Here is a 13620-nt window from a genome sequence, read left to right as displayed (position 1 = left end):
TCAGTCCCATTTCTCGCCCCGGGGCAAATAGAAGAGGGGACGACGGGCGCTCCCCGAGTAGGTGCAGCCAGACCTGCGGGAGATTTGGTCTGCGGAGCCCCGTGGCCGCTTCGCGTGGAACCTGGAGAAATGAAAGTGGCCGCCGGGGAGCAGCCCCACCGTCGCGACGGCACTGGGACCGACCCGGGCCGCAAGGCGGAAAGGACGCACCGCCGGGCGGCCTCTGGGCCGTGGCGTTGAGGCTCCGTGAAAGGAGGATGGGGAGGCCCGGGGACGTCCTCCCAGGGCCTCCTCGTTTCGGCCAACCGGGTCGATCCCCACTACCTGGAGAAACGTAAACATTTGCGTATTAGGGTGATTGGGATCCACGGGGGAGGCCGTTGAAAACTGGGCGATGTCTGCGTACATCCGTGTTGTTCCCAACCTCCAGGCGAGTTGGAAAAGTTGAGAAAGTACGACCATTGGGACACACAGAGGACGACGCCGGGCACGAACACCCTCTCCTGTTCACACACAGCAGCCCGAGCTGTCCCCGCGGCCCAAGGGGCACCACGGCGTGCTGGTCGACCCGGCCAGCATACCCAACCACTTCCAGAGCTCAGCGCCAGCCTCAGAAGCTATAGACCTGCTCGGCCAATCTCCGGCGACAACATGAAGCGCCCACGCCTCCGCGCCACCGGGACCGTCGCCGCTAGTGACGTCGGCTTCCCGGAACTCTACCTCGGGCTCGGCGGCTGAGTCTCAGCCCTCGCGAAGGTCAGTGAAGCTCCGGATGGAAGGGACGGTCTCAAAGCGGCCGCCACTTGTCGCCCGACAAGCGGCGGGAAAGTACGAGGGACCGATCGCGATTGACGGCCGGCGAGGTTGCAGCGCGGGCTGCCCAAACGCCCAGGCTCGTCCCGGGACGTCCGCCTCAGAGCTAGCTCCTGGACCGGCACCGCGGGAAACGACCCCGGCAACAGAAGAGGGCGTGGGACTGTGAAGAGGTCGCCGGGAGGCTGCCGCGGAGAAGCGCTCCCCACGCGATTTCCGGTGGGGCGGGCGCACTAGCGGCCCAAGCGCTCGGGCGGGTCCCTGCTCCTGGAAGCACTTAGGGATTTTGCGGGGACTTGGGCTGCGTGGACTGTAAAACTGAAACCATGAAAGTACACGTAGAAAACATGTATGAATGATTTTTATTCTGTGGTTTCAAAATGGAGTCCTTGTCAAGCATTTTTTAAAAAGTCCAGAAACCATCTAAGAAGTGAATGATAAACTTGACCACAAATTCATCTTTACATAATGCACAAGTAAAGTTCAATGATAAGAAACCGGTGTGTGAGGAACATTTGTGCAAATACATGTGTAATAAGATTACTGATATCAGAATTATTTAATATAAAAACAGAACATTCAGAAAGCATAGCCGTTAAGAGGGACCAGGTAAGGAAATTTTAGTATGTCTACACAATGCAATATTATCAATTTGTGTTTTAGTTATTGATATTTTTAAATGAGGTAAATCTATAGGTGGGAAGATGTTGACTTGGAAAGATGTTGATGATGGACTGTCCAATGGAAATAGCAAGTTGTAGGACTTCCACTGGTGCTAAAAATAAAAATTAAAACATACACACACAGACACACAGGAAAGACTATAGCATCCATCTGATGTTACGGGAAAATGTGACTCTGGAATCAACCACATAACCGTGGCATTCAGGAAAAAGATCATCTAAATCACCTTATTCAGTCCTTAATCAAATTTTCACTTTTTAACAACTATTTTCTGAGAATCTCCAATATTTCAGAATTTGAACTCTTATGAGGATTGAAAGGTAAATAATACTATGTCCTTACCTTCATAGACTTCTACTTCTTAATAAGTAAATTAAATTACCCTGCAAAATAAAACTTCTGATATTAAAAATTAAATGTAAATAAGGGTTTACACATTGTATAATTCCAAAATTTTGCTACTAGTTTACAAAGAAAAGTTGGCAGTTTATAAAATAAAGTTGACATTTCAAACATTGTCAATTCTGGATCCTTGATTAGGCTGTATATTTTCAAAAAGGCTGGGTTATTAAAATACTGTCTAAAATTATGAACTTTTGTAAAGTTGCTCTGCAAGATTTAGGAAGAGTAAAGCTAGATTTCTTTTCCTAAGAGCCAAGTTTCCTGTTTACTGTATCATGAAATAAGTATTTTTAAAATTCATTTTTTGCATTTGAAAATAAACTTTTGAAAATAAATAACGGTGTTTATTAGAATAGAAAATCTGCTGCACATGCCACTTAAAATTCCATTTATCTGACATTTTATTTGAACATCCATGGGGCACCATTTTCAAGAATATTGTACAAGAGGATCACTATTTTAATCATTATTTTGAGCTCCTAATTTTCTCTTAACTTAATTTTAGACAATTCAAAACACCCCAAATAATACAATATTGCATATAGACATTTCCTGAAATGTGCTATAAGCTATATACATTATTGATAAATTTGAAATGAAATATATTTATAAATACATAAGAAAAAAACAAAACGTATTTTGTTTGTGTTATTATTATGCAAGAATGCACTTTTAAGAAAGAAATGTTATACCAGATGCAAGAATCACTGGAAGTTGCATGAAAATGCTTTTGTATTTAATAACCGAAAATTATGTAGTTCTAGACATTGGTTATTTTTGTTAAGTTTTCAGAAGCATATTAAATTATGTATTCATTATTTCATCAATGTGACCATTTTTAGAGTTTGCTTTACTCGCAAGTGTAAATTAGAACTCATTAACTCCTGATAGTTTTCCATCAATAATTTTTCTTGTTTTTGAAATAAATAAAATGAATAAATTTATTTATTTAAAAAAAAGGATCCTGTAATGAAAGAAGCTTCTCTTTTAAAAAGCAGTGATGCACAAGGATAAGAGTTCTTGTGCAATGTGCAGATAAATAAATATGAAGTTGGTTGCTATCGTCATCCTTAGTGCAATTTCACTACTCTGGTTTTTCTCAGTATACCTGGAAAATTATATCTGTGATCACTCATAAAGTCATATCTTTTTTTTTAATACATCTTCATTAGAGTATACTTGCTTCATATTACTGTGTTAGTTTCTGTTGCACAACAAAACGAATCAGCCATATGCATACACATGTCCCCATATCCACTCCCTGTTGAGTCTCCCTCCCATCCTTCCTATCCCACTCCTCTAGGTCATCACAAAGCATCGAGCCGATCAACCTGTGCTATGCTGCTGCTTCCCACCAGCCAACTGTTTTACATTCCGTAGTGTAAATACGTCGTTGCTACGCTCACGTCGCCTCAGTTTCGCCCTCCCACCCCGTGTCATCAAGTCCCTTCTCTATGTCTACCTCTTTATTCCTACCCTGCAACTAGGTTCATCAGTACCTTTTTTGTTTTTTTTAGATTCCATATATATGCGTTAGCATACGGTATTTTTTTTTCTCTTTCTGATTTACTTCACTCTGTATGACAGACTCTATGTCCATCCACCTCACTACAAATAACTCAATTTCATTTCTTTTTATGGCTGAGTAATATTCCATTGTATATATGTGCTACATCTTCCTTATCCATTCATCTGTCGATGGACATTTAGGTTGCTTCCATGTCCTGGCTATTGTAAATAGCGCTGCAATGAACATTGTGGTGCATGTCTCTTTTTGAATTATGGTTTTCTCAGGGTATATGCCCAGTAGTGGGATTGCTGGGTCATATGGTAGTTCTCTTTTTATTTTTTTAAGGAACCTCCATACTGTTTTCCATAGTGGTTGTATCAATTTACATTCCCGCCAACAGTGTGGAAGGGTTCCCTTTTCACCACACCCTTTCCAGAATTTATTGTTTCTAGCTTTTCTGATAATGGCCATTCTGATTGGCATGAGGTGAAACCTCATTGTAGATTTGATTTGCATTTCTCTAATAATTAGTGATGTTGAACATCTTTTCATGTGCCTCTTGGCCATCTGTATGTCTTCCTTGGTGAAACGTCTATTTAGGTCTTCTGCCCAACTTTTAATTGCATTGTTTGTTTTTTTGATATTGAGCTCCATGAGCTGTTTGTATATTTTGGAGATTAATCCTTTGTCTGTTGCTTCATTTGCAAATATTTTCTCCCATTCTGAGGATTGTCTTTTTGTCTTGTTTATGGTTTCCTTTGCTGTGCAAAAGTTTTAAGTTTAATTAAGTCCTATTTGTTTATTTTTGTTTTTATTTCTGTTACTCTAAGAGGTGGGTCAAAAAAGATCTTGCTGTAGTTTATGTCAAAGAGTGTTTTTCCTATGTTTTCCTCTAAAAGTTTTATGGTGTCTGGTCTTACATTTAAGTCTTTAAACCAGTTGGAGTTTAGTTTTGTGTATATTGTTAGGGAGTGTTCTAATTTCATTCTTTTACATGTAGCTGTCCAGTTTCCCCAGCACCAATTATTGAAGAGGCTGTCTTTTCCCCATTGTATGTTCTTGCCTCCTTTGTCGTAAATTAGGTGTCCATATGTGTGTGGATACCTGTACCATCCTGTACCATTGATCTATATTTCTATTTTTGTGCAAGTACCATACTGTCTTGATTACTGTAGCTTTGTGGTATACTTTGAGGTCAGGGAGCATGATTCCTCGAGCTCCGTTTTTCTCTCTCAAGATTGCTTTGGCAATTTGGGGTCTTTTGTGTTTCCATACGAATTGCAAGTTTTTTTGTTCTAATTCTGTGAAGAATGCCATCGGTAGTTTGATAGGGATTGCATTGAATCTGTACATTGCTTTGGGTAGTATAGTCATTTTCACAATATTGATTCTTCCAATACAAGAATATGGTATATTTCTCCATCTGTTTATGTCACCTTTGATTTCTTTCATCAGTGTTTTATAGTTTTCTGAGTAAAAGTCTTTCACCTTCTTAGGTAGGTTTATTCCTAGGTATTTTATTCTTTTTGTTGCAGTGGTAAATGGGAGTGTTTCCTTAATTTCTCTTTCTGATTTTTCATTGTTGGTGTATAGGAATGCCAGAGATTTCTGTGCATTAATTTTGTATCCTGCAACCTTACGCAATTCAACAATTAGATCTAGTAGTTTTCTGGTGACATCTTTAGGATTTTCTATGAATAGTGTCATGTCATAGGCATATAGTGACAGTTTTACTTCTTCTTTTCCAATTTGGATTCCTTTTATTTATTTTTCTTCTCTGATTGCCGTGGCTAGGACTTCCAAAACTATGTTGAATAAGAGGGGCAAGAGTGGACATCCTTCTCTCCTTCCTGATCCTAGTGGAAATGCTTTCAGTTTTTCACCATTGAGTATGAGGCTTGTGGTGGGTTTGTCATATATGTCCTTTATTATGTTGAGTTAGTTCCCTCTATGCTCATTTTCTGGAGAACTTTTTTTTATCATAAATGGGTGTTGAATTTTGTCAGAAGCTTTTTCTGCATCGATTGAGATGATCATATGGTTTTTATTCCTTAATTTGTTAATGTGGTGTATCACATTGATTGATTTGCATATATTGAAGAATCCTTGCATCCCTGGGACAAATCCCACTTGATCATGGTTTCTGACCCGTTTAATGTGCTGTTGGATTCTGTTTGCTAGTATTTTGTTGAGGATTTTTGCATCTATGTTCATCAGTGATATTGGCCTGTAGTTTTCTTTCTTTGTGATATCTTTTTTTGGTTTTGTTTGGTATCAAGGTGATGGTGGCTTTATAGAATGAATTTGGGAGTGTTTCTCCCCCTGCAATTTTTTGGAAGAGTTTGAGGAAGATCGGTATTAGCTCTTCCCTAAATGTTTGATAGAATTTGCCTGTGAAGCCATTTGGTCCTGGACTTTTGTTTGTTGGAAGATTTTAATTATGGTTCCAATTTCCTTACTTTTGATACATCTGTTTATATTTTCTAATTCTTCCTGGTTCAGTCTTGGAAAATTATACCTTTACAAGAATTTGTCCATTTCTTCATGGTTGTCCATGTTATTGGCATATAGTTGTTTGTAGTAGTCTCTTATAATCCTTTGTATTTCTGCAGTGTCAGTTGTGATTTCTCCTTTTTCATTTCTAAGTTTAGTGAGTTGTGTCCTTTCCCTTTTTTTCTTGATGAGTCTGGCTAAGGGTTTATCAATTTTGTTTATCTTCTCAAAGAACCAGCTATTAGTTTTATTGATCTTTGCTATTGTTTTCTTCATTTCTATTTCATTTATTTCTGCTCTGACACTTATGATTTCTTTCCTTCTACTGACTTTGGGTTTTCTTTGTTCTTTTTTCTCTAGTTGTTTTAAGTGTACAGTTAGATTGTTTATTCGAGATTTTTCTTCTTTCTTGAGGTGAGATTGAATGGCTATAAATTTCCCTTTTCAGAACTGATTTTGCTGCATCCCATAGGTTTTGGGTCAGCGTGTTTTCATTGTCATTTGTTTCTATGTATTTCTAAATTTCTTGTTTGATTTCTTCAGTGATCTCTTGGTTATTTGGTAGTGCACTGTTTAGCCTCCATGTATGTGTGTTTCTTACAGTTTTTTTCTTGTAATTGAATTCCAATTTCATAGCGTTCTGGTCAGAAAAGATGTTTGATATGATTTCAATTTTTGTAAATTTTCCGAGGTTTGATTTGTGATCCAAGATGTGATGTATCCTGGAGAATGCTCTGTGTGCACTTGAGAAGAAAGTGTATTCTGCCAGTTTTGGGTGGCATGTTCTATAAATATCAATTAGGTCTATCTGGTCTATTGTGTCATTTAAGCTTGTGTTTCCTTATTTATCTTCTGTTTGGATGATCTGTCCATTGGTGTAAGTGGGGTGTTACAGTCCCCTACTATTATTGTGTTACTGTTGATTTCTCCTTTCATGGTTGTTATCATTTGCTTTATGTATTGAGGTGCTCCTATGTTGGGTGTATAAACATTTATGGTTGTTTTATCTTCTTCTTGGATTGATCCTTTGATCATTATATGGTGTTCCTCCTTATCTCTTGTAATAGTCTTTATTTTAAAGTCTATTTTATCTGATGCAAGTATTGCTACTCCAGGTTTCTTTTGATTTCCTTTTGCATGGAATACCTTTTTCCATCCCTTCACTTTCAGTCTGTATGTGTCCCAAGGTCTGAAGTGGATCTCTTGTAGACAGCATATATATGGGTCTTGTTTTTGTATCCATTCAGCCAGTCTGTGTCTTTGGGTTGGGGCACTTAATCCATTTACATTCAAGGGTATTATTGATATGTATGTGCCTATTACCATTTTCTTAATTGTTTTGGGTTTGTTTTCGTGGGCCTTTTTCTTCTCTTGTGTTTCCCGCTTAGAGAAGCTTCTTTAGCATTTGTTGTAAAGCTGGTTTGGTGGTGTTGAATTCCGTTAGCTTTTATTTGTCTGAAAAGTTTCTGACTTCTCCGCCGAATCTGAATGAGATCCTTGCTGGGTAGAGTAATCTTGGTTGTAGGTTTTTCTCTTTCATCACTTTAAGTATAACCTGCCTTCCCTTCTGGTCTGCCGAGTTTCCACTGAAAAATCAGCTGATAACCTTATGGGGATTCCTTGGTATGTTACTTTTGTTTTTCCCTTGCTGCTTTTAATATTCTTTCTTTGAATTTAATTTTTGTTAGTTTGATTAATATGTGTTTTGGTGTGTTTTCCTTGGGTTTATCCTATATGGAACTGTCTGTGCTTCCTGCACTTGGGTGACTATTTCCTTTGCCATGTTAGGGAAGTTTTCCACTATAATCTCTTCAAATATTTTCTCAGACACTTTCTTTTTCTCTTCTTCTTCTGGGACCCCTATTAATCAAATGTTGGTACATTAGTGATGTCCCAGATGTCTCTGAGATTGTCTTCAATTCTTTTCACTCTGTTATTCTGTTATTGATTCCTTCTAGTGTATTTTTCATTTCAGTTATTGTGGAGTAATAACTGGAGTCTGTATGCTCATCTCTGTTTGTTTGTTCTTCAGTTTTTCTAGATCTTTGTTAAACATTTTTCGTATTTTCTCAATCCGTGCTTCCATTCTATTTCCAAGATTCTGGATCATCTTTTTTTAAATTAATTTTTAATTAATTATTTATTTATTTATTTATGGCTGTGTTGGGTCTTCGTTTCTGTGCGAGGGCTTTCTCTAGTTGTGGCAAGTGGGGGCCACTCCTCATCGCGGTACATGGGCCTCTCACTATTGTGGCCTCTCTTGTTGCGGAGCAAAGGCTCCAGACGCGCAGGCTCAGTAATTGTGGCTCATGGGCCCAGCTGCTCCATGGCATGTGGGATCTTCCCAGACCAGGGCTCGAACCCATGTCCCCTGCATTGGCAGGCAGATTCTCAACAACTGAGCCACCAGGGAAGCCCTTTAGATCATCTTTACTGTCATTACTCTGAATCATTTTTCATTTAGGTTGCCTATTTCCTCTTCATTTATTTGGTCTTATAGGTTTTTACCTTCCTCCTTCATCTGTGACATGGTTTTTTGCTGTGTCTTTTTTTTTTTTTTTATGATTGGGATTGTGTTCCTGTTATACCTGTGGTTTGGCCTGAGGTTTCCAACTCTGGAGTCTGTATGCTATTGGCTATTGCTGGGTCTTGCTGCTGAGATGAGGAACTCTGTGAGACCTCACTCTGATGAACATTCCTTGGGGTCTGAGGTTCTCTGTTAGTCCAGTGGTTCGGACTTGGACCTCCCACTGCAGGAGTTTCCACCCAAACCCAGGCTCGAGAATCAAGATCCTGCAAGCCACATGGGGCAGCAAAAAAAAAAAAAGAGAAAAACAAACGTCCTCCACTCATCTCCTGCTCTTTCTGGGGAGCCACTCCCACCTGCCTCTCCTGATCTCCCCAGCCTCAGGGGCACTGATCTTGTCTGGCTTCCACTTCTCCTCCCCCTTCAGTCCCCGTATGTCCTACCAGTTCAATCTGGGGTTCCTCCCGTCTCTTTGGGGGTCAGAGTTTCCCACCAGCGGCCGAATGGTGCCCTAGTTGTGGGGAGATGCTAACTCTCCATCTTCCCACACTGCCATCTTGAATTCTCCCCCTATTCTTTTAAAAAATTTACATAGTCAATGAACTCTGGCAAACACTGCCACAGTCAAAACAGATGTCTCAAACCAAAGTTCAAACTAAATAGTTTTGTGGTTTATGATGCCCCGTTTTCATACTCAGAAAATACCTGGTAGTTTTTATAGTTGAAGCTCATCCAGATGGGAGCTGTATTTCAGTAACAGGGATTTGTGATTTTTTTCTTCGATGAGAGAAGGTAGCAGGTGGATTCCCTCCCCAGAGCAGTAAAAATTGTACCTTTTGTGTCTTAGTGTGTCTTCTAACGAAGATTACTGAGAGTAATGTAACCAGTTTTAGATTTACCAAAAAAAGGTTTATTTCACACGGCAAAATTTCCTAAGGTTAAGTGCTCTTTAGGTAAAACTCCAACATGTAGTGTTAAAAAATACTACTTTCCTAACCCAGGTCTGGCAAAATGTTCTAAAGGGCAGATAGTAAATCTTTTAGGCTTTGTCACATGACCTGTGTTGCATCTACTCAATTCTGTTATTGCAGCAGGAAAGCGGCCACAGATAAAAGGTAAATGAATGAGCATAGCTGTGCTCCAATAAAACTTTATTTATTTATAGACACTGAAATTTGATGGTCATATAATTCTCACGTCTCACAAAATTTTTTAAAAATTTCTTAACATTTAAAATTATAAAAACCATTCTTAACTTGCAGGTCCTACCAGCACAGGCTGGGGCAGAATTTGGCCCACAGGATGCAGGATGCCATGGGCTGATCTATAGAGCCACAGTGGAACCGACACTTTTTAGAGATCAGCATTCCAGAATAAACTGATTGCATTAGACACATGCCAGAAAATATAAAAACAAAATAAATACCAAATTACCAAAGGCTCCCCATCAAGTCCTCCCCCAAGATGCCCCAGCCCCCCGTGCACGGTCTCCTCATCTTGGCATCCGCAGCCACCGGCAGTGAGTGAAAGGTGTCCTGTCCCTGTGCCCCGTGTCCTGCCGCGTGCAGGGCCCCCATTATTTCTGAGCAGCAGTTACTTGCTAGGTACAGTTCCTCATCCGTCAAGTCACCAGTACCTACAGCGTCTCACAGAGGGACATAAAGCTGCCTTTCCAGCCCCACCCCTGGACGTGGAGTCTGGCCACTGAGTCGTGCTTCTGTGACGGCTAATGTCCAGCAGAACGTGGCAGCTGTTTTGTGCTCTGTGCACCCAAATGTGGTTGAGGCTGTGACCAGCTCTTGCGACTCACAGCCAAAGTTTAAGGATGACTGGCGTTTCGATTCATGAATCGTCTTGTTTTGGCAGGGGACAGAACGCCTTCTACAAAATAATTTTATAGAGCCGTTTTTACCAGGATGGAAGCCTGGGCCCGTTCACACCAGAGAAAATGATCAAAGAAGGGATGCACGGGGTGCGGCGTGGACTTGGTGTGGCCATCATTGCTCATCTCACTCCATTAGAGTTGGACTCAACATGGCCAGGTAACCTCTCGTGTTTAGAGAAATAGATCATGGATGTTTCTGAACCATGGAGCCTGGGGGCCCAGGAGAGAGGGGTCATCCACAAGGGATGTAGCTGAGGAGAAGAAGAGGGAGAGGAATGAGGTTTCATGCATGGTAATTATTCAGGGGAACATGCTACAGAGCCCAGAGGCGGGCACGGGGAAGTCAGGTTGGAGATAAGTCCTAGGGAGCTGCTGCCCAGTAATGACGGCTGACCTGGGAGGCAGGGGCTCCAAAGGGAAGAGAGAGGGGGGAGGCTGCTGGGAGTGGTGGGCAGAGCACACACGGGTCCATGACGCAGCAGAGAAGCAGGAAGGCATAATAAGCATCCCAAAGGAAGGACGGAATGTCATGGCGATAAGGATGTGTCTGTAGTGACATGTGTCACAGAAGGGTGGAGAAGAATGGAAAAGAGGTAACAGGAAGGGAGATTAGATGTCATTGATAAACTCAGACAGGGGTTTCGCAACAAGCTAAGGGCAGAAGCCAGAGCATAGGATACACTGAAGGATGCATAAAAATCAATAAATACAAAACATACATGTTCAAATCGAGAATTTGTTGAAATGCTCTTTCAAAGAATATAGAAGTAAAATTGCAAGTGAGAGGACATTGATGCTGAGGTGATGGCTGACAAGAATGATTCCCCCGCCTAAAAAGGGATCCCGTCAGGAACAATGCTGTGCAGAGGCAAGCAAGGAGGCCACGTGACACTGATGAAATGATGGGACAGGGGACACATGTGTCAGGTGGAGACCCTACGCCTTCTCTGGAGGAGGGGGTTCCTGCAGACTCCACATGCCCGTGAGCTGAGAACGTCAAGTGGGAGCTAGCTGAGTCAGTAAGAGTTACTTCAGCTGAATTGCCTTTGTAAGTGGTGCAGATAAAGCACAATACGAATGATCCTGGCAACAGGGGAAGGAGTGTGCAGCACTGAGCGGCTGCCTACCACCAGACACAGCCTGCTCGCCTAGAATGAGCCCCTTCACCCCTGAACTCCTCTTATTTTTCCATCTTTTCTTTCTTTATTTTAAAGGTACACGTTCCTTAAACTCTCCAAGCAATTTCCTGGTGACTTTCTTCCACAGAAGTAGGATCTCTAAAGTCTGGTTCCCTTGTAGCCTTTCTATGTGACCTTCAGAAAGATGAACTTTTTCTTTGAGACAATAGTTCTGCAAATTTATAAATGAATTCATTTTGGCTCATGCTGAGCAAGACTGCTGAACTTGGCCTTCAGTCTCCTGTGTTAGAAATTGGCTCACTGATGTCATGAAAGTCCCTGCTGATTTCAGACCCTGTGATCTTGCTGGTGCCTCGCCTACTGCATCCAGCCCAATAGGACTGCTAGACCCTCTGTCTTCCCCCTGTGTGGGCACAGGACATCTAATGTGCACTAGGAACATAGAGGAGCGTGCACAGCAGGAGGAAATCTCAGACCACAGACTCCCAGCCTGAACCAGTCCCTGACTCGGCCCATCCCTCCCCTTCCCCCTCCACCCCATCATTCATGCCCCTCACTCAGGACAATGGAGCCACAGTGTTTTCTCACCATCCAGCTTTGGACCCATCTGCAACTTTCCGACCTTGCTCTTCCCTCTGCCTAGGATGCCCTTGCCCTAGACCTTCAAAGGGCTGGTGGCTTCTTCTCACCTGCATGGCGGCTCAGATGTTAGTTCCTCAGAAAAACCTCACGGCCCCCCTCGTCTGACGCTGGCCCCTCCCCAGCCCATTGTACATTAGAGCTTTCTCTTTTCCCATCACATCTCAAATGCCATCTGTAATGAAGGAGGCTGAGTCAGCAGCAGAGAACGCCCCACTGTGGTGAGACTGGCCGGCTGTCCCAGCAGCAGCGGCCCGGGCGCTCCGGGCTTCGGTCATCGCCAGCTTTGTTGTCTTGGTAGCGCTCTTCAAAGTTATTTTTCTTAGACTTTCATTTACAGGAGTCTGTGTACTCCCCCCAGCAACGTGAGAGCAGGGTCCCTTGTGTCTCGTTCTCTAATATGTCCCCAGTGTGTACAATCCTCAGGAAATGTGCTGAAGAATGAACACAAGGGACATTAAGGTCCCATTCGTCCAGGCCCCTCAGTGACGGCGGAGTTAAGTGAGCTGCTATAGTCACTCAGCTGGTCACCTCAGGCCAATCCAGAGATGCTCTCTGCACACTTCAGAAGAGAAACAACTGCTAATGACTACACAAAAACATGAGTGCTGAGATGCAGGAAAAAATATTCTCTACAATATCAACTGTGGGAAAGTGTATTACAAATGGACAGCAGAAATGTGTAGATGGTGAAGTATCTTGAGAAATGTTGACGGCAAACTTTGGTAACAAGTAACAAGAAATAAAGCAACCCCACTTCAGTGGATCAGCGCTTGGACATATGTAAGCCCTACTGAGCGAGCATGTGTTTTTCAAAACAATGAAACCTTGTGCTCAGTAAGAATGGGCCTGTTTTCCTTCAATGCAGTCATTATTGATCAGTTAGTGACTTTCTATTTTTATGAAGTTGTAAATATACTTAGAAACACTAGGGTTAATCAGGAACTAACTTTGAATGGTAACTAAAAAGTAGAACACAAATGATGTTAACTGTTATATTAGTGTTCAAATATGTATGCACACGTCAAGGATGAATGGCCACGAGAATAAACACATGATTTGTGATTAAACTCTGATGCTTCAATTAATTCTATTGCTTTTAAATTTTATTTAATATTTTCTCATAACTGAAAAGAGAATTAATTTAACCTTAACAAGAGTGCTAGTCCTGAAGAACTGTTTCTACCTGGAGAGGAACATTCCAAGAATTCAGAGTCAGGCATAGGTTCATCACTTACCTTAGACTTTGTAGCCAAGGGTTTGTTTTGTTTTGTTTTATTTTCCCACCAAAAACAGGTCGATATCTGCATGACTACGAAGGTGGAAGATGATTGCAGACATGGTAAGAGTCCCATTTTCAGAATGTGTTCAAACACCAGGGATGCGTAAACTCATTCACAGTGACACAACGCCCCGCCCCCCAGAGATCCATGTGTATGTTTACCCTCCAGAGGTTTCTGACAAGTGTTCATATATTGTACAATTATAAGATGTTTGCAACTAGTCTACAATGATAAGTTGGCCCTTA

Source organism: Eubalaena glacialis, unplaced genomic scaffold (genome assembly GCF_028564815.1).
Source record: "Eubalaena glacialis isolate mEubGla1 unplaced genomic scaffold, mEubGla1.1.hap2.+ XY scaffold_56, whole genome shotgun sequence".
Lineage (NCBI taxonomy): Eukaryota > Metazoa > Chordata > Mammalia > Artiodactyla > Balaenidae > Eubalaena > Eubalaena glacialis.
This window is presented reverse-complemented; position numbering follows the sequence as displayed.